Source organism: Lytechinus pictus, chromosome 3 (genome assembly GCF_037042905.1).
Source record: "Lytechinus pictus isolate F3 Inbred chromosome 3, Lp3.0, whole genome shotgun sequence".
Taxonomy (NCBI): Eukaryota; Metazoa; Echinodermata; class Echinoidea; order Temnopleuroida; family Toxopneustidae; genus Lytechinus; species Lytechinus pictus.
This window is the reverse complement of record NC_087247.1, coordinates 30,934,089-30,959,175: the sequence shown is the minus strand read 5'-3', so window position 1 is coordinate 30,959,175 and position 25,087 is coordinate 30,934,089. Positions and strand designations below refer to the sequence as shown.

Genomic DNA, 25,087 nt, shown 5'->3' with positions numbered 1-25,087 from the left:
GCATTTGGGATTAATCTGTATTGTTTATCTGGATTTATTATGAATAAATTTTGATATGGGAGGGGTGAAGGGTGAGGGACAGGAATCCATACATTTTATGACAAACTGATAGAGAATGAAAGGATTGTTAATGAGGTATTTACGTCAAGGTTGGAGTAACCACCCAGTCAGACCCACCCGGCTTCGGGTTTATGCACCCACGTCAGCATGGCAGTCTATTTTCACAACACCGAGGACCAAGATTCAATTTCCCTTCGAGGATAAAGCCTAGTGTTCTAATTCAAGCATAGACCATCCACTGCACTTAAAGGTCATACACGTGATATGAAGGGCGTCTGGTCAGAACGATGTCGGTGCTCTGTCCCCTTACTCTCGATCCGATGAATCAGCTCGATCAGAGAGTTTCAGACATATTTTATGGTCTCGCCCATTATTTCACACAAAAAAATTAGCCCCAAACTCATTAGACATATTTCCAGATAAGCCCGCTAGATCAAAAATTAGCCTGCTCTTCACCATAACCCAGAATGTCTTATGGGACATGCCCCAACATGTACATGCGCACAAGCATGCATCTATGCGCATGCATGTCGACTTCCGGCTTGAGTTCGAAGTTCAAACTTTGGGCTTACTTCGTTCTGATGAAGCGCCACCTCTTGACATTGAGCATATGCAAATTGAGCTTACATTTAGAATATCATTGTAATTCTTGTATAGGTATTGTATTGCTTGCTTTCTCGTTAGAAAGGGATTATTCATCGTTAAGTAGATTTCTTTATAAACACTTTTTAAAATGTTCAGAGGCTTTGTGTAACTTCATTCCGTGGTCTTTAAAGTCTTATGTTTCATTCATGTTATGTTTATATTTTGAGTCTCTTTTCAGGAAATTCACACTGTTCACACTTTCATTGCATCCTTCTGTTTCAAATTACCACCCGTATCATGTTCCGATCGCTTCGATTCCTTCGTTCCTGCATGCCCTCATTTTTTTCAAGCCATGATCTTCTCTCATGTGGGTGGTATGGGGGAAGATGGAACACCTTGTAATGCTATATCTCACATGGATGCGGTCTTGTAATGTCCTCTCACCACATTAAAGGTGTGGATGAACTTGTTCACCTTAGATTTGATCAACACTGGCTTTCAACCTCCTATTCCGAAATCGTTTTTTAAGCAATGGTCTAAGACTGCATATATTTTATCAAAGATGGAAATGAAAAATCCTAACTTCTATATGTTTTAGCCAATGTAGGAAAAAGGCAGTGAGGACTGAGGAAAGCAGTGTATAAGTTGCATTATCAACTATTGATAAATTAAACATATTCTGTGAGAGAATAGTGTCATGTTTGAATTCCCATAGTTCAGCACCGATTCAGACAACAGTTTAAGTTTAACCTTAGATCAAATATGGTCCTTGGGATTTGAAACTTGATTTTATCTCATAAATTGGAAAACTTCTTTTGCAGTCCTCCTCCGGCACCATGTCCGCTAACTGTTTTCCCCAAATTTTACATTTTCAACCAAACTCATCTTTTGGATTGAACTGTCATTGATCCTGTCAATGCCCCTCCCTGAATGGAGGAACTAGCAAGGATCTTTTCCTTCTCTTTATGTTGTCTCACCTCTCAACTGGGTCTGTTGCATAAAAATTACTACTGTATTGTAACCTCACCATCCAGTGGTACCTTCCATTTAATTCTGGATTTCTATTGGCTGTTAAAAATTGTATAGTAAAGTATACGCAACAGAGTCCTTGCCTTCCCTTTCTCGAAAGGTTCGTCTTTCTTGTACTTCTCCTACTGTGGCAGCTATCATCAATCCACGTGTGCCTTCACCCTTTTGTAATATGTTGTTGCATACATGGTTGCATAGATAGAATACCTCTTTATCCCATGCTTATGTGAATTGCATATTAAAAGAATCCTTCACCTGATGGAGGCACCTATATGGGATCCTCTAACTGTTTAGATGATCCCAGCTATTAGTATCTTAATCTTTTTGAACCCCACCCTCTGATTCTCCACACACTCCATCCCCTTCTTTTCTTGGCCATTACCCTCATTTCCTGAAAATGTATGAGGCAGAGAACTTGGGAAGACTAAAAGCTTCTGAGTCTGTACTTCCATTGGATGGCGTGAACTATTCAGGTAGTATGCAAATTTCTTGATCGGGTGTTCATCTTCATTGTCCAGCAGAGAAATCTAGATGAGAATTAGTATGTGTATTTTGTGGGACTGTAAAGTGGTTTTCACAATCGGTCCTGCAACTGTTTGCGACCATTTGGTTACAGTATATTTCGCACATGATATCAACGGTTGTATCTATTGCACGGCCAATTGTAATGCCCCTTAAGTCGAACTTTTGATGCTATAGAACTAATATCTGACCTCTCTGCCCTAACAGTTCACAGACATTTCCAATGTCTTATTAAGGTTTTCCCATGAGTACCAGGTTCAGTAGAATACATCACAGTCCTGTCATTGATTCCTTGTCGTCCGTCGTCCGGGTGCCCCTGGCATTATTCCACCTGGATCATTGCACACCAGAACCTCCTTTTAATCATTAACTTATCCTTCCTGACCGGAGGGGAGTTTGATGAGATAGAAGAGATTAGCCCCAGTCCCAGCTACAGCAAAATGTGTGAGTAATCAAGGAGCGCCAGACAGACAGTTGGGACTCTACCGGTCATGCAAAATGATTCCATCCATACCAGTATCATTTCAAAATCTCAGAAGGACTGGTGGACCAATAGCCTCTGAAATCTTGGATATCATTTCATTGTGTCTGGCATGATATCTTGCCTTTATGGTCCCCCATAGAGTTGGAAATGGGGATATCCTTCTTAGACATTACTACTTCTCTGATAGTTTTGATGAAAATTTTCTGTTTCTACAAATTACAGATGAGATACACACAATACTTGTTGTAATATTACTATGTTTTATGGTAAGGCTCCAGAGTATCAAAACTGAGTCAATTTTTTTTTTTTTTTTTAATATATATTTTAATTCCGTAAAATTGTATCTTTTAATCAAATGAAGATATGAAGTTAGTCATTTGAACTTAATGTTTTTTTTTAAAGTATTGGTTTTCTTTTAAAACATGTGAAGCTTTTGTACAATTTCAATAATGTGATTTATATGGAATATTATTCTAACATGTTTAATCTTTTGAAAAGTCTTCATGTGATCTTTACATTAGTATTTATTCACTGAAAAATTGACTTTTGTTTCGGTGAGATTTAGTGCCATCTTGCGGTAATGGATTTATTTGTCATAGTAAAAGTCCTTTTAACACTTACCTTGGCAGTTTGAGTGATTGCATTTAAGAAAGCTCTATTGCATACAAAGATGCTACCTTAAAAAATTTCCTCAATCCTGCTTGAAAACAAAATCTTTGTTTTATTTCTAAAAAAAGAGAAAAATATGCACATTTTTTAGATTTTTGGTCAGAATCCAATTTATTTGCATTAAAACACCGATTGTTAGTTTACCCATAAATACAAGAAGTAGATCCTATCTTTCTCACAACATGTGTTGTTTGATATTCTTTCATTTTTTCTGACAATGAATTCAGATTTTGAAAATAATTCATCTGTAGATTTACAAAAGCAGGCTTATCACTTTAAAAAACACCACTGTTTTTAATTGATATCAGTGTTTCAACCTTATCTTTTCTTTGTGAAGAAAATGTGATCAGGACCGAATTCATTTCTGTGTCAATGAAAGACATCAGAATATTAATCCTAAAATAGCTAGCATTCTTCAGCTTCCTGATGAAAGCTGCAAATTTGATGCATGTGTTTTAGAGGGCTTTATTATGTAAGGTGCTAATCCTTGCCTAATCTATCAGCAAGGGTGTGTCTGTACTTTAAAAATGCTTCGTAATCTTCTCATTGCAGTACATCAACACCCCTTGTCATATTTGTATGCATAACTTGATTAAATATTCCCAGGGGAGTGTAGGGGTGCTAATTGGGTGACCTCCAGAGTCTCCTTTCAAATTCAAGTGTTTATCATTTACTCTTCAAGTGTAAGTTTACGGCTGTAATCAGATGGTTTTGTTTTGGGAATTGATGTTTTGTTAGAAGTTATTAGGGTTTGCTTGTGATTTAAAGCCCCTGCCTTGAAAACAGAAATAATGAATTTCTGTAGATTGTCTCAGAATTGAATGTTATCTTGCAAGGGGTTCCAGAATTTAAATTTTCTGACTTCTTCAGCGTACAATAGTTTTCTATTCTTACATGGACATGAAGATATTGCCATTTTGTATTGTAAACTGATTTTTTTTTCAATGTGAATGTTTACATTTGTCCTGCCATCTATAATTGTTTTGTCAGTTTACAACTATTATAAAAGCAAACTTGGGAAAGGAATTTCAGTAGATGCTACAGATTATGTGCCAAATTAATTATCTTTCTACACGTTGAAATTAAATGGTTCATCCCATTAAAAGTAATACTTTACACTTTTGCCTTTTGCCTTTTCTTTAAATGCAGGTTTTGCTTTTAAGCCATTTTGCGTGTTGTGGTTTGCTTTAATTGACTTGTAAGTGTATCCAATATCCTGTGAATATTTTAATTTGATTTTATGTGTTTCAGTAAAAACTTAATTCTGAAAAAAAAAAAGATTCATGAGAGCAGACTAAAAATTGTGTCATTCTGCCAAATGCATTTTTAAACAGGAATTGTGAAATACCTCAATGTGGTTTGGTTTCTTCTTTCTTTGAATTTATACACAAATTAAAGACTGGTTATAAAACTTTGATTGTAATTGTACCCTTCCTTGTCCACAAGCATAAAAGTGTCAAAGCCATGTATTCAATCAATGCATTGCATCATATGGCTTTACTTCCAACAAAGAGGGCAGCATTTCTTTCCAGTCCACTGCAGCACTGAGAATGCATGATTTTTCTGTTTCCAATTGTTTTGAAAAAAAGTCTGCACTTTTTGAAACTTTATTTCGGTTACAGTAATTAGTAACTTTAAACCTTCTTTCTCTACCAATGGCCCCAATTCTTCCTGCAGTTGTAAGACATGGGCAGTGGAATCAAGTAGGGCAAGCGTCTTAATTCAGCCCTGTCCCCACTTTTTTTCTTTAACCATGTACAAAAACATGAAAATGACCCTCAAATTGTCATTTCATGCTTTTCAGTCCCTCCCCCACTTTTAAAACAATTCCACGGCCATTGTTAGAACATCAATGTAACAGTCGGCCTCAGAATTTTCTGATTTTTTTGTTTGTTGGGTTTTATCGCTTTTCTTGTCATTTCCCCCAGACCTTAAAGTTTTGTGATTTATAGTGTAATATACTAATAGTATTTACCGACAAGGAAAATTGCATGTACTGTCTCTACCTAGTCCCCATGAAGAATCCTCCACAACAGTCACGTACGTTGTTTGAAGTGCCGAGCTTTGGAAAGAAGGTAGATTGATAGTGGAATCCTAATTAAGAAGGTCATTTGCCTGCTGAAAAGTGTACTTGAGACTCAGCATGCCAAGGCCAAGAGCTAGGGAATGCCTCCGTCAGTCGTGACTCACCTGTCACTGTTGATCGTTACCAGCTCCTGTCTGAAAGAGTTTATATATATTCACTTTGTCTAAAAGCAGTTGGTCTACTTCTCAAAGATAGTCTAATACCGCATGTGCTTTACCCATTTGGTCTACACAGCGCTTGGCTTGCCATAAAGATCTCTTTGTCTAATCCCCAATTGGTCTTACTTCCACTTTGTCTACTTTTTATACTTGGTCAAATCTTTCATATCTAGACTTGATAGTTTTAGACCAAGTGGATAATAGATTACATGGGTATAACCTTTAAACTGGATATTAGACAAAATGGCAAATGGGCTAAATGGTGAGTAGATGATGAATTGGTATGAGACAAAGAAGGAGTAAACCATATGGGATGAGACCAACAGAAAGTCTGATCTGGAGTGAAGATATAAACCATGAATGTTACTGACTGTTGGAAGGGGGTGAAGACTTAACCGTTTATTCTCATTTGGGAGCATGAAATAGTTACTATGAAAAGCAAATGAGAAAAGAGAAAAAGGGAGAGAGAGAGAGACAGGGAGGATGGAAAATGATAGCAAATACACGTAAGGTGTTGTGACATGTTGACATGCACCATCTTCAACATAACTTTTAAATGTTCAGAGTAAAAACCAGTTGATTTGTGTTGGTCCATTGTTTGATTAATTGACTTCAGTGATCAATTGACGCACATCTTTAACTCATCCTAAGATCCTTCATCACCCTGGGGTACATGTGTCATAGTTTTGACTATATACTCCTTTCAAGGTGAATAGTAATTATATCTGACAGCGGGTACTATTGCCCCTTGTCTATGAGATGGCTGATGATGAGTGACAAAAATGACAATAGCCCAGGTAGATTGATTCTTACCTTGTCTGTGCAGTCATTACGATGTCTCTTCTCAAGACAAGAGTGACATTTATATAAAAAAATTGGCATTTACAGATCTGAAAGATGTGTCATTAATACTCTTAATTTGCACTGATAATGTGATAATTGCAATGATGTATACAGGTAGATAGGGGTGAAGAAATATCAAGCGTACGATATAAGGTGGTGATAACACTCGAGTATTATGATATAATTATATGCTAATCTTGGCTTGAAATCATGTCTTGTGTTTATACTTGGAATAAACTATCCCCGTGGACCAAGTTATTGTGGTTAAGTAGTTTTATTAAGCTTCTAAACAATGATTAAGTTTGTCACATCATATATCTACCAAGCATTTATGAACACTATCAGTGTTTCGAAGTTAGGAGTATAAATGTAGGTCCACAAAATATTACATGGTATACTGTGAAGCCTCCGCATTGATTGGTTTATTTTTTGCCATGGAAACTTTCAAAAGTTACTGAAATTTTTTTTTTCCCCATGATCTTATTCTTAGAGAAAAGAAAGTTGTAACATACATGTAGTATCTGATTTATGTGAGGGTGGGGGATCATAAAACTGGTGGATGTTTCATAAAGTCATTTGTACGGTAAAAATTGACTATGAATGACTGGAACGTGTTCTCAGGTGCTAGGTCTGCTATATCATTTAGCAGAAGGAGTCTCCAGTGATGCAGAAAAGTCATTATTTACAAACACTTTTATGTGTGTACTCTAAATACATGTAAGTCTATGAGTTGAAAAGTACTGGTCCAAAATTCACACCATAAAAGAAAATTCACATTTCTTCCTTCCTTTTTTCTCTCTCCCCTTTCTTCAGGGATAAATGGAGCCTGATATTAGCAGCTCAAGTGTTACCTGTGATTGACAGGCTATTCTACACTAAAGATGAAGCCATCATGGATGCTGCAATTGAGCTTGTTCATGTCCTGCTCAAGAAGTTTGGCAAAGATATTGAAAAGAATCATCATGGAGGTTAGTAGAGAATAGAAGATCCCATAGAAAATAAGAAAAATCCCATTTGCATTATAAAATCCCACTTTTTATTTTCCTGTAGTTAGGTGAATCCATATAATTCTAGTAAGTTTTGTCACTACAATGGTCAGAATATTCCACCACTCAAAATTTTTCCCCAGCACTCGGTTCATCATCACAACATCCCGCCCGACACTTATTTTCCCACTGGCAAAGAAAATTATATGAAAGTTATATTATTCCAATGTTTTAATCCTTGAAATAAGGCAAGTTTCATTTTCCTGATTGTACTTTATTGATATCAAGTTTACTGCATTATGTTCAGTAAAAATGATATTTGAATGCATTGAAGGTTGTATCTATGGTTGGGATTACTTTTTATTGATAACTCTACACTTTGTTTATCTACCTGTTCCACAAAATTCTCTTTTCTTTGACATCACTGCTTTTCCTTTGGCAAAGGAAGTAAGGGTCAAACTTGAATTTTTGGTTACATCAGGAGCTAAGGATATAGCGTTAATACATGACCGCAAACTTTGTTTACATACCCGTTCCACCCCCTATCCTTCCTGTGTTTATCCCTGTCATGAAATTCATCCCCTCTCTGCCTCCAGGTCTGTTCCGCTCCAAGTACCGGGATGACTGCCGGACGTGCTACCACTGGTTGGGCAAGCTGCACACCAGGGTCAATGACCTGGTGCGTAAGGAGACCGAAGCAGAGGAGATTGACCTGGATGACATGCTGCATGCCTCCCTGCTTTGCTCACTGAGTGAAGCCCTCAAGCCTTTCACCACCAAGTCCTACTCGGTCAAGGAAAGTAGCAAGTGAACATGGTGAGGATTGGATCAAAGACAATAAGAAACCTTGATCAAGGAATGAATCCTAGAAAGTGGAATGGAGGGAGACAAGCTTAGAAGATACCCCGTTGAGATATTCACTTCTAATTCCTTCTCAGTCAAGAAAAGTAGCAAGTGAACATGGTTAGGATTGGAACAAAACCTCAGCAACTCTAAGAACCTCAAAGACTATGAGACTATAACCTTGGTCAAGGTCAGGGAATCCAAGAAAGATCGATGTGAAAGATACCATGTCTCTCCTTCCACCTCCAAGTTCTACTTGGTCAAGGAAAATAGCAAATGAGCATGTTAAGGATCAGATCAAAGACTAGAAGAACCTCAGAGACTATAACCTTGGTCATGCAAGGTTGGGGAATCCAAGGAAGATGGATGTGAATGGATGAGAATGCAAGCTTAGAAGATTTCAGTGAAATCATTGGTTTTTACTGGCTGGTCTCTGACTCCTACTGTGGTAACTGATGGAGAATGACATTGTCAGTGCTGACAAACTTCATGAAATGGTAGCCAGAACAACTCCATGAAGTCAGGGCTGCAATTGGTACTTGAAGGACCCAATGGACGTACCAAGGATCCATTTCCAATTCTAAGAGTATTCATTGGACAAAATGTAGGACCAAAGGAAACTTTGATGCAGTGCAATTGTGGCTGAATAGCTGAAACGATATTGGACTTCTTCATTCATTACCAGCTGAGGGAAGTGGATAAGAGATTACTGCTTCCGAAGTAATGGCTCTTTGTCAGGTCTGGATAGAACTTCAAAGTGGTAGTTATTTTGAGTACAAAATAACTCTCAAATATGCTTTTAGAATATATTGCTGATATTGCTGTTGCTGGTTTATTGCAGGTTACTTAATAGTTGAGTTATTGCACCCAAATGCTATCATATTATTGACATATTTTGATGATTCTCTTAAATACATATCCTCCTTTGCTTTGATATGTAAGAAATTGTTTTGCTTAGTTGTTGAATTTTCATTAAAAAATGCTCCCATTTTGTGAGTTTACCATCTCATTATTTCTCATCTCATAATAATGTACACATCTCATGAGAGTTGTACTGTAGTCGTTCCTTGGTTACATATAGATGTAATGTACAACTGTCCAACCATAATCTCAACAGTCTTGCATTACTCCTGTTTTTTCACAGAACCAATTTCTCTTAGATTTTATACGATGGATTCAACCTCAAGAGAAGAAGGTTAGACTTCTATGAAAGTTTAGGGAAGTGCGTGTCCACGGGTCACCAGAGGAGGGCGCTATTGCATGAGAATTTGTGTACATATGTTCGGAGCAGCAAATTGAAGACATATTAACAAGCATATCAGGCAAATACATCTAATTATTGATGTAAATTAATATGAATTTGGGGCAATTGACAATCTGATCTTCTCTATGTAGGGCCTTTCTTAAATGATATGTGTATAGTTCATCTGCAGACTGGTCATCCTCTCCATTTATCATAGCTAGAACAGTTTGTATTGTGAATGAACAATGTGGGTCAGACATACAAACAGGTTCATTGCTTAACAGATATGCCCTTTTTCATTACGTTCTGGCAAAAAGTAAAGGTATCCAATTTTGAAGCTTCAATTGACTTACTGTGTAATAAGATTATGGTTGGACAGTTTAGGTAGCAGTAGATTGTATCTGATGGATGTATGAGTAAAGTGTACCATGGAGACACAATTTCTTATGTTTTTTATTCATTCAGCTGAGACTTTCCTTCCATCGTTATATTGGTGCAATATTCCTTGAAATGTGGATCACAGCTCTCCTATATCTTAAAATGGAGGTAGAGTGTATAGTCCATTTAAGGTTAAGAAGTGTAGGCCTATACATGAAGTGTCTCTGATAGACTGCTGAAGCTTTGTTGCCAGCAGTAGTGTCATCACTAATGTTATTATAATAATCGTTCATCATCAACACCTTCGCCGAGAACATTCTCAGTCATTCTCAATGTCATTTTCATCTCCTGTTATCCCATAATTAATTTTCAGTAGATATGGCATGCTATTTCTATTTTCTTTACTAAAAATGTTATTTGTAAAGTTACTCCAAAGCGATACTGTTCAGTTGCACCAGATGGTGTATATTCCATTGTTTTCTCTCACATTTACCTGTCAATTATGGACCAAAAACAAAGCTCTATTTTCTCAGGACTTGGGAATATTGTGCAAATGAATTGTAATATGTCATTCTATGATTAGACTAGATTAAGTAGAATAAAAAGTAATATATTTGAATTTGATCTTCCAGAAATATGGACATACTTCATTTCAGGGATGCAAAAATACTGTGCCCTTTAACATTAGGGTATACAAAATACACATTTCTGTATAAATTGTGATATATTTCATGTTCATTTCAGTATTCTTTATAAGTCATGAAATATTCTGATTTATGTATGTTCAAGTAGTATAGATGCATAGCCTGTTGCTCCTATGACTAACAAAAGTAGTTTCTGGTTTTAGGAAGACAGAAATTTGGATGTATTGTTTTGGAGGATGCGCTTATTTTTAACCCATAATGCAATTGTGGAATATTTTCCGATTAGGCATGGAATGAGTAGCACCATTGTATTAAAATACAAAGTACATAATCTCTCCTCTGCCCACTGTGGAATCCCCTTCCAAATGATTCAAAGTTTGTTTTCAATCAAACGGTTCATGAGCGATATGTTAGCACCAAACAGGTGATCAATCTTTGAATCTGATGATTCATGTTTAGAAGAGGTGAAAAGAGGGCTGCATAAAGGGAAAATGCATGATATAACTGTGACATTGTATTTAGGGTGTTAAATAATGCCTTGTAAGTCAAATATGAGGTCAACCGAGAAGAAGTTGATTTTTAGAATTATGGAAATAGTAGCAAGCTCATACTATCTGAAAGCATCCCCTGGTTTATGCAGAGAACTCTTTCTAGGCAAATTTACTCACTTTGGAAGATTGTCATAACTCTGAAATGTGCATGAAACTCTTTATGAGCTGTCTTTGAAATGTTTGAATGTGTAAATACTAGGTTTTAACAGAACACCAAATACTGCTTTGTCACGTCTTTTGCATTATGATATCAAGGGTCATTTGCAGACATGATAAATCATATCTGATCGATAAATGTCTGTAAAACCCCAAACACACCTACACAGGTTCTTGGTGGTGTCTAATAGGTGAGTGACCAACCTTCTTGACTACTGGACATTACTTGTCACTTCAGAGGTCAGATGATTGTCTTGACCAGGAAGGTGAGATGACCAGGGGAAAATATTTCAAGGTTATGATGAGAGATGGATGAGGAGTAAACTCTTTGCAGATAGCTGTAGTCTGATATCAGAGACTGCATCCTTAAGTATATCTTGACAATGACCAATCGCAAAGTAGCATGGAAAGAAATACAGAATGATTGTTCAAATCTGTATACTGTATATGCAATCTCCAATTATTCTACCAACCAAAATCTTCCATCGATCTTGGCCTAGTAAATCAGAGACCTCTTGTCCATTGCAAGTTTGGAACAACATTTTTGATTGGTTACAAGTCACTCTCGTTTGAGCAAAATGCTCAAATACACCAATGATCTTTATTTCGCCATTGCAAGCTTTGCAATTCATTGCTAGCATTTGTGCTACACAGCCCTGGTTTCCTTTCAACTTGTTGACAAGTCCAAGTCCGAATACTACTGTATTTTCCTGTTTTTCCATAGAATGCATTAGATAATGATCAGTCACACCTAGGAAACCGAATCCTAACGGACCCGTATTATGTCATTGGTAATAACGTAAAAGTTTGGTCGGTTTGGAGTCAGTTGCATTTATGTGACTGGGACATAAGGATGTCAAATTGATGGGTTAGATGGATAGATGATAACAGACCTCCACACCTCATCTCTTATCACCTGTATCATCATCATTGGTCACTATCTATCTAGGGGGACAACGCAACCTAGTTCAGGAAATATGATATAGCAGAATATCCCAAGCACCAGCTCGGGTGGAAACTCCTGGAGTGTTTGTTTGTATCTTGGACACTAACTTGTAACTTTGTTTGTGTATAGTCATGTTCACTTTCCCAATCTTTAAGTTTTTGAAGAAATGTTTCGCTGAAATTAATCCCCCTGTAGTCCCACATCCTTCTTTCTGCGTTAGTCATAAGTGATATTGCACCCACACACATGTGCAGTGTGCGGTAGAGGATAGTTTGCATGTGCCCATGGGAAGCTTGCGTTTTATGCTTGGCTGATTGAGTGACGTTGACGGATCCCGTAAATTCAAACCCGACACCATATGGTAGGCGAAATATTGAGGGCAGATAATTGAGAGAAATTGGAAGCAAACTGCGAAACAAGATGAGTATGCTAGTTTTGTAAGAGCTAGTAACATTTCTTCAATAATGTATTGACATATGTGTGGGAACATATTCAAACCATGAAAGCTAAAATAAATTATCCATAATGCACTTGGGGGCTCACAATGACATCATACACATCTGATACCTAAGCACTTATGTGATTGGAATGTTTCCATATTATATTATTATGTTTGTTTCATTATACATACATATGTGTGATGTTATAACCAATTTCATTGGAAAGATCAAGAAATTTTGAAATCAAAGGGCCTGGAATTTTGTTGTGGGAACAGGACTTAAACATCTGACAAGATTACATCTTACTCCTTTTTTGCTCATAAATGTTCATTTCCAGTCGATGTAGGATAAGTTTTTAGATACGAGAGGCCCAGGGAGTGTTTCATGAAACAAATGGTGATTTTCACTGATGTATTTGTTCTTAACCAATCAGATGGAAGGATTTCAGTAGCTTATAACAGTTCTCAATGAAATCGACTGATTATTTGTTTTCATAAAATGCTCCCCCGATGTAACCCAGGGATGTATAATCCAGAGGGAACTGATTCCAAGTAGATTAGATTCTATGGAAGCAATAAGATAACAAGTAAATGTTCTGGTTTTCCTCTAATTTTTAAGACAGGTGCGTTCACCTTAAAGGAAATCATATTGTCTGGGTTATATTCAATTGAATGGGCCAGCTTAACCACAGAGTGACATCATGGATAATTCGACAAGAATGTGCAAATTCTAACTGAGAGAATTTTGGCAATGTAAATGCACTTCAAGTTTGTTTGGTAGCCCATAGGATGCTGTGCTTATGTGGTTCAGTGGATAAATCTCTGGACATTGAACCACAAGGTCCAGGGTTCAAATCTCTCTGCAGGACTTTGCAATAAAGCCTTTGAATTATTTTGTGTCTTTTCTACATCACATGTAAGATGACAAAATACTATGAAAATCACAGTGCCTCTTTGATAATGGTATTATTTATTCTCAGAACTGAAAATGCAATGTACATTGGCTGCTTATTTCTTTAAATGGCTGTTTACTTGCCATGTGGGACGTTATCTGAAGTATTAATATATTTGTGATCGATGGCAAATATCAAAAGAAACCCACCCTTCCTGGTTTCTGGATAGTGTTTTGAACAAATGCCTATGTAACATTGATGAGTATTAGCCATCGTTGTTTATTGTGATTGACACCAGGAGACGTATTTGATCTTAAGTATCTTTTCAAATATCTATTTAGAGTAGAAATAAAATTGTATTATATTTTTTTTAATTGAACGAGTTAGAGCAATATTGCTCTTTGGATTTTGGGGATATATATTTCCTTTTTCAGATAGATTTCAGTATTCATTTCTTTCAATTCAGAATGTTTCTTTCAGTTTGTATTCCCAATTTGTATATATAAAAGGTATTTTTCATATGTACTGATGGTCATGTATCAGCTGTGAATATGTTCTATGAATATAATTAGCAAACTTATCTTCTTAATGCTTGTAAATCCTCAAATTGCCAGTGTATATACGTATTTTGAAACTTGTAAAGAATTTATTCTCCAGATTGTAATAAGAGGTCAACCATACAATCTAGCATTTATTTCATGTGATGTGAATAAGATTATGTATCATAAGAGATGTAGATATATTTTTGTATGATATTGACTGTATTGACTGTTGTGTATATGGGTTTGTGATCCTGAACATTGCTTGCAAAGAAAAATTATTGTAAATATTACATTTTGTAGATAAAGACAACATTTAAAAAACAAAGATTATATGTCATTCAAGATAGAATACTTGTAGTATTCTGACTTCATCTATTTCTTAAAGCATGCCATTTTAGTTTAGAAACTTGGGTGAATGATTCTAATGCAATTTGTCAGAATATTAAGGAACAGAGTATATTTCTATTTTCTGTGCATATACTCCAGTACACGGGCCTTTTCTGCAATATATATTTTGTATGATCAGAGAGATTTAAATGATTTTAATAATAAAAATCAATTGTGCATTGAATTCAACAAGTGACAATGTGTTTTTAGTGGATCAACGCTAACTAAGAAGATGAAGAAATACATGCAATAAGAAGGAGAAAAGAAGAAGGAGAATAAGGAGACGGGGAATAGATGAAGAAGAAAGGGTAGGAGAAGATGAAGATGGGAAGAAACAAGGGAAGGGAAAATGAAGTAAGAAGAGGAATGGGGAGGAGAAACAGAATGAAATGAAGAAGATTAAAAGGAAGAAGTGAAGGGTTGAAAGGGGGGAAGAAAGGAAAGGATGAAGAGAGTGAAAAGGAATGGGAAGAGTGAGACAGAAGAGAAGGAGAAGGATGAGAAAAAAAGAACACAAACTAACACATAACCAGTGTAGATGCGTTTCTTTTAATGAAGTTTAAATCAGGTAAATTGATTGGTTCCATCACTGGGTATACTTCTCCTGCATTAAGTTCAGCCACGCAATGGATCTGACGATCTCTTTACTCAACAAAAAAATATATTAGGATAAAGCATGCCATATCCGAGGTTTTTAATCGAGTAAATCGGCACATACATGATTTAGATTACAAAAAAAAAAACTTGTCTAATCGTTTGAAAACAAAGAAAATGATTGCTGCTACCCCCTCCCCCGACTCCCCCGCCCCTACTTTCCCCTCTTCCTCTCTGTCTTTGTGAACTGTATCCTATATGCATATTGCAAAATCCAAGAGACAAGCATTCTGATGTGATTCATTCCCCGTCTCGTAATGAGTCCATTTCCTCTGTGGCTTTTCTTCAGATAAATCCCCATTCTAATCTAATCTTTAATCCAGAGCTATATGTTGATTCCAAGGCATACTAATACAGGCCCTCCTACTGCATCCTCATCACGCATTTCTATAATTAGATATGCAAATAATCTTGTTATTCTTGCACGTTAAATATTGTTCAGAACAAAGCACGATTCCGGGGAACAAGATATCTTTCATATACATAATATATTTCCTCCTTCTCAGAATCAAATAATATTGGCGTTTATAGTGACCTCCTCAACTGGCTGTACATTTAGGCGACGTAGGGCCATGTCTAAAGTTTTTTTTTTATTCCGTCGCAAAGGATCGTTATTCCGAAACACGTAAATTCTCTAAGTTCGTTAATCCGAATATTAATTGCATTACTTTAAAATTTCGTCAACCCCCCCCCCCCCCAAAAAAAAGGATTTTGTTTATTACTCTAAAAATAATAGCACACTTCCGGAAATTCGGATAATGGAACCTTTGGAGTATATAAACATCTCCCCCCCCCCTCCTCTCCCCCTCTCTCCCCTCCTCTCCCTCTCTCTCTCCCCCTCTCCCCCCCCCCTCCCCATCTCCCTCTCTCTCTCTCTACCTCTCTCTCTCTCTCTCTCTTTCTAAGATCATTTGAAAACTAAAATAACATCTTCTGCCCTTCCCTTGCACCTGTGATTTTTCCTGCATGTGTGTGTCCTTTTTTGACATCTTACCTGTTTATTTTTTATGATTTACGTCATCAGAATAACATTTATGGAGAGATAAGATAATGTAATGAAAATCATAAGATCTCGGAGATTGATAAATGATAATAGATAATAATAAAGGTTATAATATAGGGGAATACAACCAGTGGCGACACTGAGGAGGATATGAGCCTGAGGACATTTGCCCCCCCCCCCCCCCCCCGTTGCAACCCTCCCCAGAAATGTTGAAAACTGGAAAGAAAATGTAAAGTAAATGCCCCTCTGACCCCCTATAAAAGTTGTGTCCACCCCCACTATTTAACAAATTCTGATGCCGCCACTGAGTAACGCCAGAAAATTATTACACCGTGGATATGTCCGAAATTTGAACATATTGTGCACATAATTATCCACGGTGTTATTTCCCCTTTGAAACTTACATATTTTTTTTATATTTTAGGGGTCCGTTTCATCAAAATTTTTCATGTTGACGACTCTCCTTGATTTTGATTAGCTAAGAGGGACAAGTGTCTAATTGTTGCTATGGTGATTATTGGATAAAACAGACTTTGTCGGATAAAACATCTGGCATGTCCTTTTATCTTATAAAAAGTTTCCTATAGATTTTTTTAAAGCATAGGCTATAGACCCCATTTTCGCACCAAAGCAGCTTTTTGCTCTTTTAAAGTGTAATCATCTTTAACAAAATGAACAAAATAAATGGAAATCAATTATTTTGAAACATCAGATGTACTTGCGTCAAAATCATTATAATGCTTGTTTCTGAAAAATGTATTCCCGTTTGCAACACCAACATTTCTTCCCATATTTTTATTTGTCATTTTACAAGGTTATTGTTATAAATCATTAGAATTATTTGCATTTCGGGAGCGAAAAGGGGGCATTGAAAAGGGTGTTAATTTGGAAACTTTTATGAATATATATAGTGATCTTAAAATAAGTGGTCAAGTTGTTATTCATCAGAAAAGTAGTTAATTTTACAATTCAAATTAAAAAAAAGGCATTTTCAAGGTATAGGGTAATAAGAGACCGTGATATGACCACAAAGAATGATATAGCCTTTGAGAATAAGATGACAAATCACTTAATTTCATACATCCTATGACATGTATGATGTATGGCTGGAATAGGTCAAATTTAGATTTGACCCCTACCTTCTTTTATCTTATTCTTATTCTCTTTCTACGAAAGGTGTATACTAATATCGCATGTAATCCCTTCACTAAATGACCTCAACCCTTGTTGCAGGTGATTTTAGAAAATGATTTCAAGGATAATATAAAGTGCAGTCACCGTACCCCCCCCCCCCCCGCTACATGCACCGGTGGTCGCTCCTTTTTTTTTTGCAAAGTGTGTATGGCAAATGGGGGGGGGCGAAGGTTCTAATGGGGAGGGGCACCCCCTTAAAAAGGGGTAATCTGGAAAAAATGTCCATCGACAAATTTATCGACATGGATATGAAAATAGAATATTCGCTACACGTGTTGGACTATAAATGAATAAACCAATTTATTGTTTACAAACAGTTATTGTTAGTGATAATTGTTCCCCATCCCATACGTGAATTAGATTAGATTGCTTCATGTGTATACTAGTATTCAACAATCTGCATTACTGTCATACAGATGGGGGTAGGGTCGAGGACACCAAGAATAGGGAAAAAATAAAATTAGAGATTTAAAATATATAAATTTATATAATAAATTTAAAGGTTTTGCTCGCCCGCTTCACTAGCAGCTTTTTTTTTTTTTTTTTTTTACAAATGTTGCCCCATACCATACGCCATTTCTGTCCCCCCCTCAAAATTTTCGGTTCATAAGGGCCTACATCACTGACCTACCTCTATGTACCTCATACTACAAAATACAAAGTAATCCAAACTTCCGAATTTTGACAACGAGGTTATTGGAAGCTATGTGAATCAATTAAAGTGATATTGCTAATATGAATTGTTTGCAGAGGATTACTATTCATTATGATTGATCAAATCCGGTGTTTTAAGATCGCATTAAGTCATCATAATTTTCTTGACAAGTACCTTGAAGTAGCACAATGTATCACCACGATTGGACAGTAGTGCGCATGCGCGTGACTTTCGCAGTTATGTATATATAGCGCAAATTAGAGATGGTGGGCAAATGGCATATTTTTTTTCTTCAAAACGTGGATTGTTTTGCCATTTTAGCCGATGAACACATATCCGACAACCACTTGGACCTAAAATACTAAAATACAAAGTTGTAAATTGGTTCCCATTGCCCCCCCCCCCCTGGGGTGGCTTTTGGCCATAATACGTTTTATGGCCAATAATGGTTTTCTACGTATATGCGAAAATGCGACTACCACGCATTGTATGATTTTATAGGCCTATACGGAGTGGATAGTTGGAACGGTATCATTTCCACTCTTCCTCTTGTCTTTCAGGAGCGGATCCAGTTTTTGCCAAGAGGGGGGGGGGGGGGGTCGGAAAATATCTTCATCCAAGTTTTCTCCGATTGGCAGCTTGAAAGACTAAAAGCTTGGCGGGATTGGCTAGTCCAAAAGTTTAAGTTAGTTTTAACTGACAAAGAAGATTCGTATGTTACCAAAGAACTAATGCGCGCGTGCATGAAGCGCAATCGGAAATTTTTGATATAATTTTTACCTAAAGAGGAAACATTTTAAGGACTGTTTGCAGCAAGGGGATCGTTCTCCTATCTTGCTAATCAAATAATTCGAGCGCGAAGCGCAAGCTGGAAATTATGATATTCCGACCTGAAGACATGTCATAATAATAATGCAGTTCTTATATATCACTATGTCATAACGTCCCTATGCGCTTCCAAGACTTGGATATTATTACCTTTAGCCCGCATGCAGCCTTTTACAGCGCGGTGACATTTGAATGAATAACTTCCTGCCAGTTACCCATTCATCTCTCCTGGGTTGAGTGCAGCGCAATGTGGATGAATTTTTTGGTGAAGTTACGTCATGGCTGGGATTCGAACCCACGACCCTCTGTTTCAAAGTCAGAAGACTAATCCTCTGGGGCCACAAATCTCCACATAGTATGAATGTAGGTCTTTAATGTAAACAAGGAAAATAATTACTGTCTTCTTTTCTGTGAACAGTATTATTTTCTTTTTAACTATTTTTATCAATAGATGACAACCTAAAAAATATGATGACAGTACTATTTTTTTCTTATACACAGATGGGGGAGAAGTGGGTTAAGATGACCCATGCAACTTATCGTTTAGGAAATAAAGGACAAGTGCAAATAACATACCACCATCATAATAGGCATCGATAGGTATTCGGGTGGGGGATAACTGGGGTTTTCTTTAGCGATTTAAGTGCCATCAGGGACGACCCAAAAGCTTTTTTCGTAGTATAGAGAGAGGGGGCTAGTCTTTAAGACTTAAGTATAATGTTAACTTCATTTTCCTGACAAGACTAGGTATTTCGTGAGGACTAGATTAATAATGTGAAAACCGAGTTGAATGTTCTTCTACTGACCTGAAGATGAGCCATTTAAGGACTCGTTTAATTTTTTTTTTCATTCCCTCTATACCCTCTTTTGAATAACAATTGCAATTTCTTTTGTCTCTCCTCCACTTTTTTCACATAAAGCAAATGGCAAAGACAGCTGAAATTAATGAGTCAAGGTAGAAAAAATGGAAGAACGTTTAAACAATCAATAGATTTGTTTATGTGATTTATTCTTAGAGGTGGATAAAATAAGCTTATTATACCTATATGAATTCATTCTACTGATAAAGTTTGTATTCTTTAGAGGGCGCACTCATGCATTGAATAATGCTGATTGAGCTACTTTTGGCGGTTCCTCCACAGATCAGGGGACAGTTTCATCAACATTTTTATCCGACAAGTTGTCAGATCTGACATCTTTCTCTGATGTTGATTGGCTGAGAGGTACTATTACTATGGTGACTGTCGGATAAAATGGGACTTGTCGGATAAAACGTCCGACAAGTCCTTTCATGAAACGCCCCCCTGTTCTCATCCAGAAACGGATCCAGGATTTCATAATATAGGTGGTGGGCAAATTAAAACCCTTCAGAGCATGTATTTTATTCTAACAAACGATATATGGTATACTGTAATTTGAACGCAAAGCGCGAGCTGTATTTTTTAATTTTTATTTAATTTTATTTAATTTATTATTATTTTTTTTTTTTTGGGGGGGGGGATAATTCATACATTAAAACTTAAAGAAGGAACACTTAAATCATTTTTCTAATCACGATTAAGTTGCGTTTCTAGCATAAAAACCAATGCGAGGACTGTTTGCAGCAATTCATGAATATAATACGTATCTCAATAATCAAAATACGAATGCGGAGCGAGCTAAGAGAATTTTGATATTCAGGCCTGAAAGCTGCACATTTTAACACTTTTTTTTAAATCATGAACAGGACAGGTATCTACATAAATACGAATCAGCGGCGTATCAGGGGTCGGTGGCCAGGGGGGGGGGGGGGGGGCAAGAGCCAAAAATTTCCCGGTCATATCATGGTATAAACAGGCGTAATGGTGTAATGAGGCGACTATTTTGAGAAGGCCAGATATTGCGTATCGGGCAGAATTTATCTTTAAAAACAGTTGCGAGCGAGCGAAGCGAGCGAGCAAAAATTTGGATCTTTTTGATACAAAAATCCAATTTTGTGATAGATTTTGACATGATATCCAGAAAATAATATATTTCACTCTTCTCTCTTTAGATTCCTTTTTTGTGGTCTGTATACGCCACTGTGAACAGGATTCTTTGTGGAAGTAGCGTGAAGAGTAAAAAAAGAAGAAAAAAAAAGGGGAGCAGTATAGCACATGTGCTAAAAAGCTGCTTTATATAAGTCCCGAGCGAGCGAAACGAGCGAGAAAAAAATCACCTTTTCATGAGAATCTAACTTTGAGCTATTTTTTTACATTATATTCAGTAAATAAAATCATATCCTACACTTTTCCTTTGCTTTTCTTTCCTCTTTTTTTATTATTCTTGTTTGTATAACTTTTGGGGGCCATGCCCCAACCCTTCCATACGCAGTGCTGTGCGGTTGGGGTCCGGGCGGAGCTCCCTGAACTTCTTGATATCCGAAGCCATTTAAACCTCGCAGATTGCCGCTATTTTAATCAAATTGCGGTCATAATATACAGAATATATAGCTTTTACACAACACATTTATTCAACCCGGTTGCATAGTGAACCAAATATTTTTAAGGGGCAAAACATAGCAATGTGGGAAAATTTGTAAAAAAAAAAGTCGCCAGCATGCAAAGCGAGCTGGAAAAAAAAATACCAATTGAAATTAAATTCTAATTATGTGATAGCTTTTTCCATTTTATTCAGCAAATAACGCATTTCATTGTTTCCATTCATTTCATTATACGTTGTCTCCTACAATTTCTTTTATTTTCTCTTGGGTGTGGAACCAAGACCCCCCGCGCCTGTATGCCAGTGATTGAACGGGGGGCGTTATAGAGCCATTTGAAGGTTATAAATGAGCGGCCCCTACTGCGTGGGGTCTGGGGCAAAGCACCAGTAGCTTATTTGCATAAAATTTAGCAAGCTTATAGCACAATGTTGTATGCAGTCCATCTTTTTTCCCGCTCTTTAATTTCAATCATCGGCAGCCCGGTCGTGTTATTATTTTTTTTTCCTTGTCCCTTTTCTTTTCCAATTTAGCTTTTGACTAACCCTCTCTACCTTCGTTTCCCGCTATTGGTTGCCATTTTGTCATCTTTTAATTCATTTCCCACCGTGATATTGCATTACATAGGCCTATTTCGGAATGATTTGTTCTTTCTCAAATGTTCTTCTATCGTACATTTTCCCGCTTTCCTTCCTTTTCCATTAAAAAAAAATTGTTTTTTCTTCGTTTTCTTTTCCCTTTCCCTTTCCTTTTCCTCCTTTCCTTTTCCCCTTTCCTTCCCCTTTCCCTTTCTTTCTCCCTCCTTTTTTCTTTTTCCCGTTTTTCTTTTATTTTCCCGGTGAAATCCGCCAGGGGGGGTCAACTTGCCCCCCCCCCGCCTGTTACGCCACTGATACGAATGCGAAGCGCAAACTGTATTTCTTTCTTTTGTTTGTTTTATCTATTTACCCAATTGGGAATGTTTTGAGAACTCTAACATGCAGGTACATTTTGATGATATGTTTCTCATTAATACACGTAATGCGAACGCGAAGCGGGGGAGTAACACATTTTTTTCTTTTAGAGATCTGATAAAGGGACATTTTAAACGAATTTTGCATTCTTGAACAGGATACGTATCTAACTAAATCATTGATGCAAGCGTGAAGTGCCAGTTTTTATGTTATAAACTTAAAAACTTTACATTTCAAGAATCTTGAAATCATGAACAGGGTGGGTATCTCAAAGTTCAATGACAATGCAATGAAAGGTTGACAAGCTAACAGAAATATTTTTGTATATGTTCTTAAAAACAGGATATGAGTACCTTCAGTTTCTCTTATAAAAAAATTGTACGGATCTTGTTAAACAGCGAGCGCGATTTGATTTATTAGTGATTGAAAGGTTTGCCATTTTGGTAATACTCCCCATCCTCTCATTTCATCACTTTTCTTCTTTTACCCTTTTCTACATCTTCTTGTCTTGTTCTCTTTCTTCATTTTCTCCTTTTTATTGCTCTTCCTTTTCTCTTCTTTCCCCCTTTCTCTCTTTTTTTTGGGGGGGGGGGGGGTGTCGCCAGTAGGGAGCCGCAGCCACTTCTTCGCCTTAGATTCGCTATGTCTTACCATCGTCTTCCCCTTTCTAATTTATTAGACTCTCACATTCACAACTTTGTTGGAAAAAATATTAACAACTGATATGTCTTCTATTTCCCTTCCCTTATCCCCCCCCCCGATCCCTTGTTTTATTCCACCTTCCTTTGTCATGTTTGTTGTATGTGTTTATCTCTGGAAAAGGATAAATCTTGTCAAACGATGGAGTTGCAATGACGTTCTAGACTGAAGGGGCGGAATTAAACACGTGACCTTGATTGTCGTGATCTAAGATCACAACAATGTATTTTTCAAATGTATTTTTTCTTCAAAATTTACGGTCTGCATTCTAGAAGTAGGTGAGAGCGTAATGTATTTTTGTGCCAAGCAATCGGACAACAATACTTGGGACGAAACTCCACAAAAGTAGACTGCAGCTTTACTATAGGTACGAATAATTTTCTTCTGCCTGGTATCGGCTTAGAATCGTTTTTCTTAGAAAGTGATAACTTAAATTTGTATTGGTCATCTATCTAAATAAATTATAATATTTGGCTCGGACACCATTTTAGCTTATTGTAATCAATGTGCATACAGAACTTCAGCCCCTTAAGATTAATTATACAACGATCAACTGTTCAGCATCCACTCGCTCGCATTTTATTTATCCCAATCAATGATAAAAAATGTATTTTTTATCATTGGTTGGGAACTTGGGATACTTAAAATGCGAGCGAGTAGATGTTGAACAGTTGACCGTATCTTTAAGGAAATGTAGCATTTTTTTCATAGCTGAAAGCTGGTGTGGTTAAAACTTTAAAACACCCTTTTGTTTTCTTTCAAGTAATGTATCATTACTTTCCTCTTCATTATTTGAAACGGTTATAATTGCAGAGATATGGGCAGTAAAAATAATATCCTACCCACACCCTTCCTGCTTATTTTGTCTTTACTTCAAGGTTTGAATCTCTACACCCTCTACACCCTTTCCCCGCGGTCAGTGATGTCCAGTCATTCACTAACTGCGAAATGGATCGACTACTATGATACCAGATAGTAGGGAGTTTTTGCAACACTACACAGACGCTTTCTGAAACGTAGATAATCTATTGTCAAAATCCCTTCATCAGGTTCATGACAAAGAAGCCTTTGTAGAAAAATTGGCGAATGAAACAGGAATGTTGCACTGGAATCTGGACAAACGACACAAGCCTATTTTAAAATATTCGTCAGCTCCGAATCTTAGGACGATCTGCTGTCCCGGTTCACCAATTTTCGACAAAGCCCTCTAAGCTGTCCATTGTGATTTGACGGGTATTTTCAATAGATTTACTACGGTGAAGAACGTCCCTGATGCAATTGCGAAAACTAGCTAATATATCAAACTACACATGCCAGAATAGCCAAACAAATTCGGCTCGCGCTTCGCGCTCGCATTATCTTTCTGTGCCTTTGTTTTTTTAATTAAGAGTGCCCCTTTTTCTACTTTAAACCACATAACATTACTGCTTGATTAAACTACACAGGGCACTCCCTTCCCCGATTTCCCGACATGACCAAAAAACAACAACAAACAATCATGTATTTACGATTTGTTTAAAGGCTCCGCCAATACGCAAAACATGAGCGCCGCCCGACCCGCAAGCCCCCCCCCCCCCCCCTTCGCCAAAATCTGGATCCTCCTCTGGTTTAAATAAACTTATTTTGACATTTAAAAAAAAAAGCTGCACTGGCCGGGAATCGAACCCGGGCCACCCGCGTGGCAGGCGAGAATTCTACCACTGAACCACCAGTGCTTAAATACCACGATTGAGGAAAATAGACTCCATGTTAAAAAAATAATAAATTAGATATGTTCTACCATTTCGTGTTATTTGGCCCTCTCTAAAAAAAAGTGGAAGGAGCATATTATACCATTTAGGGGACAAACATTGCGTATAAATAAAAAGAAAAATCCATGAAGTCGCAAGGAAGCAAAACTTTTAACCAGGAATACGAAAAGTTAATTTTATGAGAGCTATTTTTGAGGGGGCAAACTTAGGGGGCAAAGCGACCGAGCTGATGGAGGGTGTGGGAGGGGGATACCAGCCCCAGGGGGATCCAGCTTTCATCGGGGGGGGGGGGCAGATTTTCTTTTCCCCATCGGCAGCTAAAAGCTGATTTTTGTGTGTGTGTGTTTTTACGTGCGAGATTAGAAAGCTCATAAGGAAGAAATAAATAACACGGGCTCAAATATTTGGACGTTTCATGTAATTACACCTGAAAGATTTAACCTTCTTA

At 37.1% G+C, this 25,087-nt stretch overlaps 1 non-coding gene across 1 annotated transcript; it reads right to left on the bottom strand.

The window, feature by feature from the left end:
• Positions 1-24,532: 24,532 nt before the first annotated feature.
• TRNAG-GCC (transfer RNA glycine (anticodon GCC)) lies at positions 24,533-24,603 on the bottom strand. The gene has a single exon. It is a non-coding gene; the product is annotated as a tRNA-Gly (tRNA).
• Between the last annotated feature and the right edge of the window lie 484 nt (positions 24,604-25,087).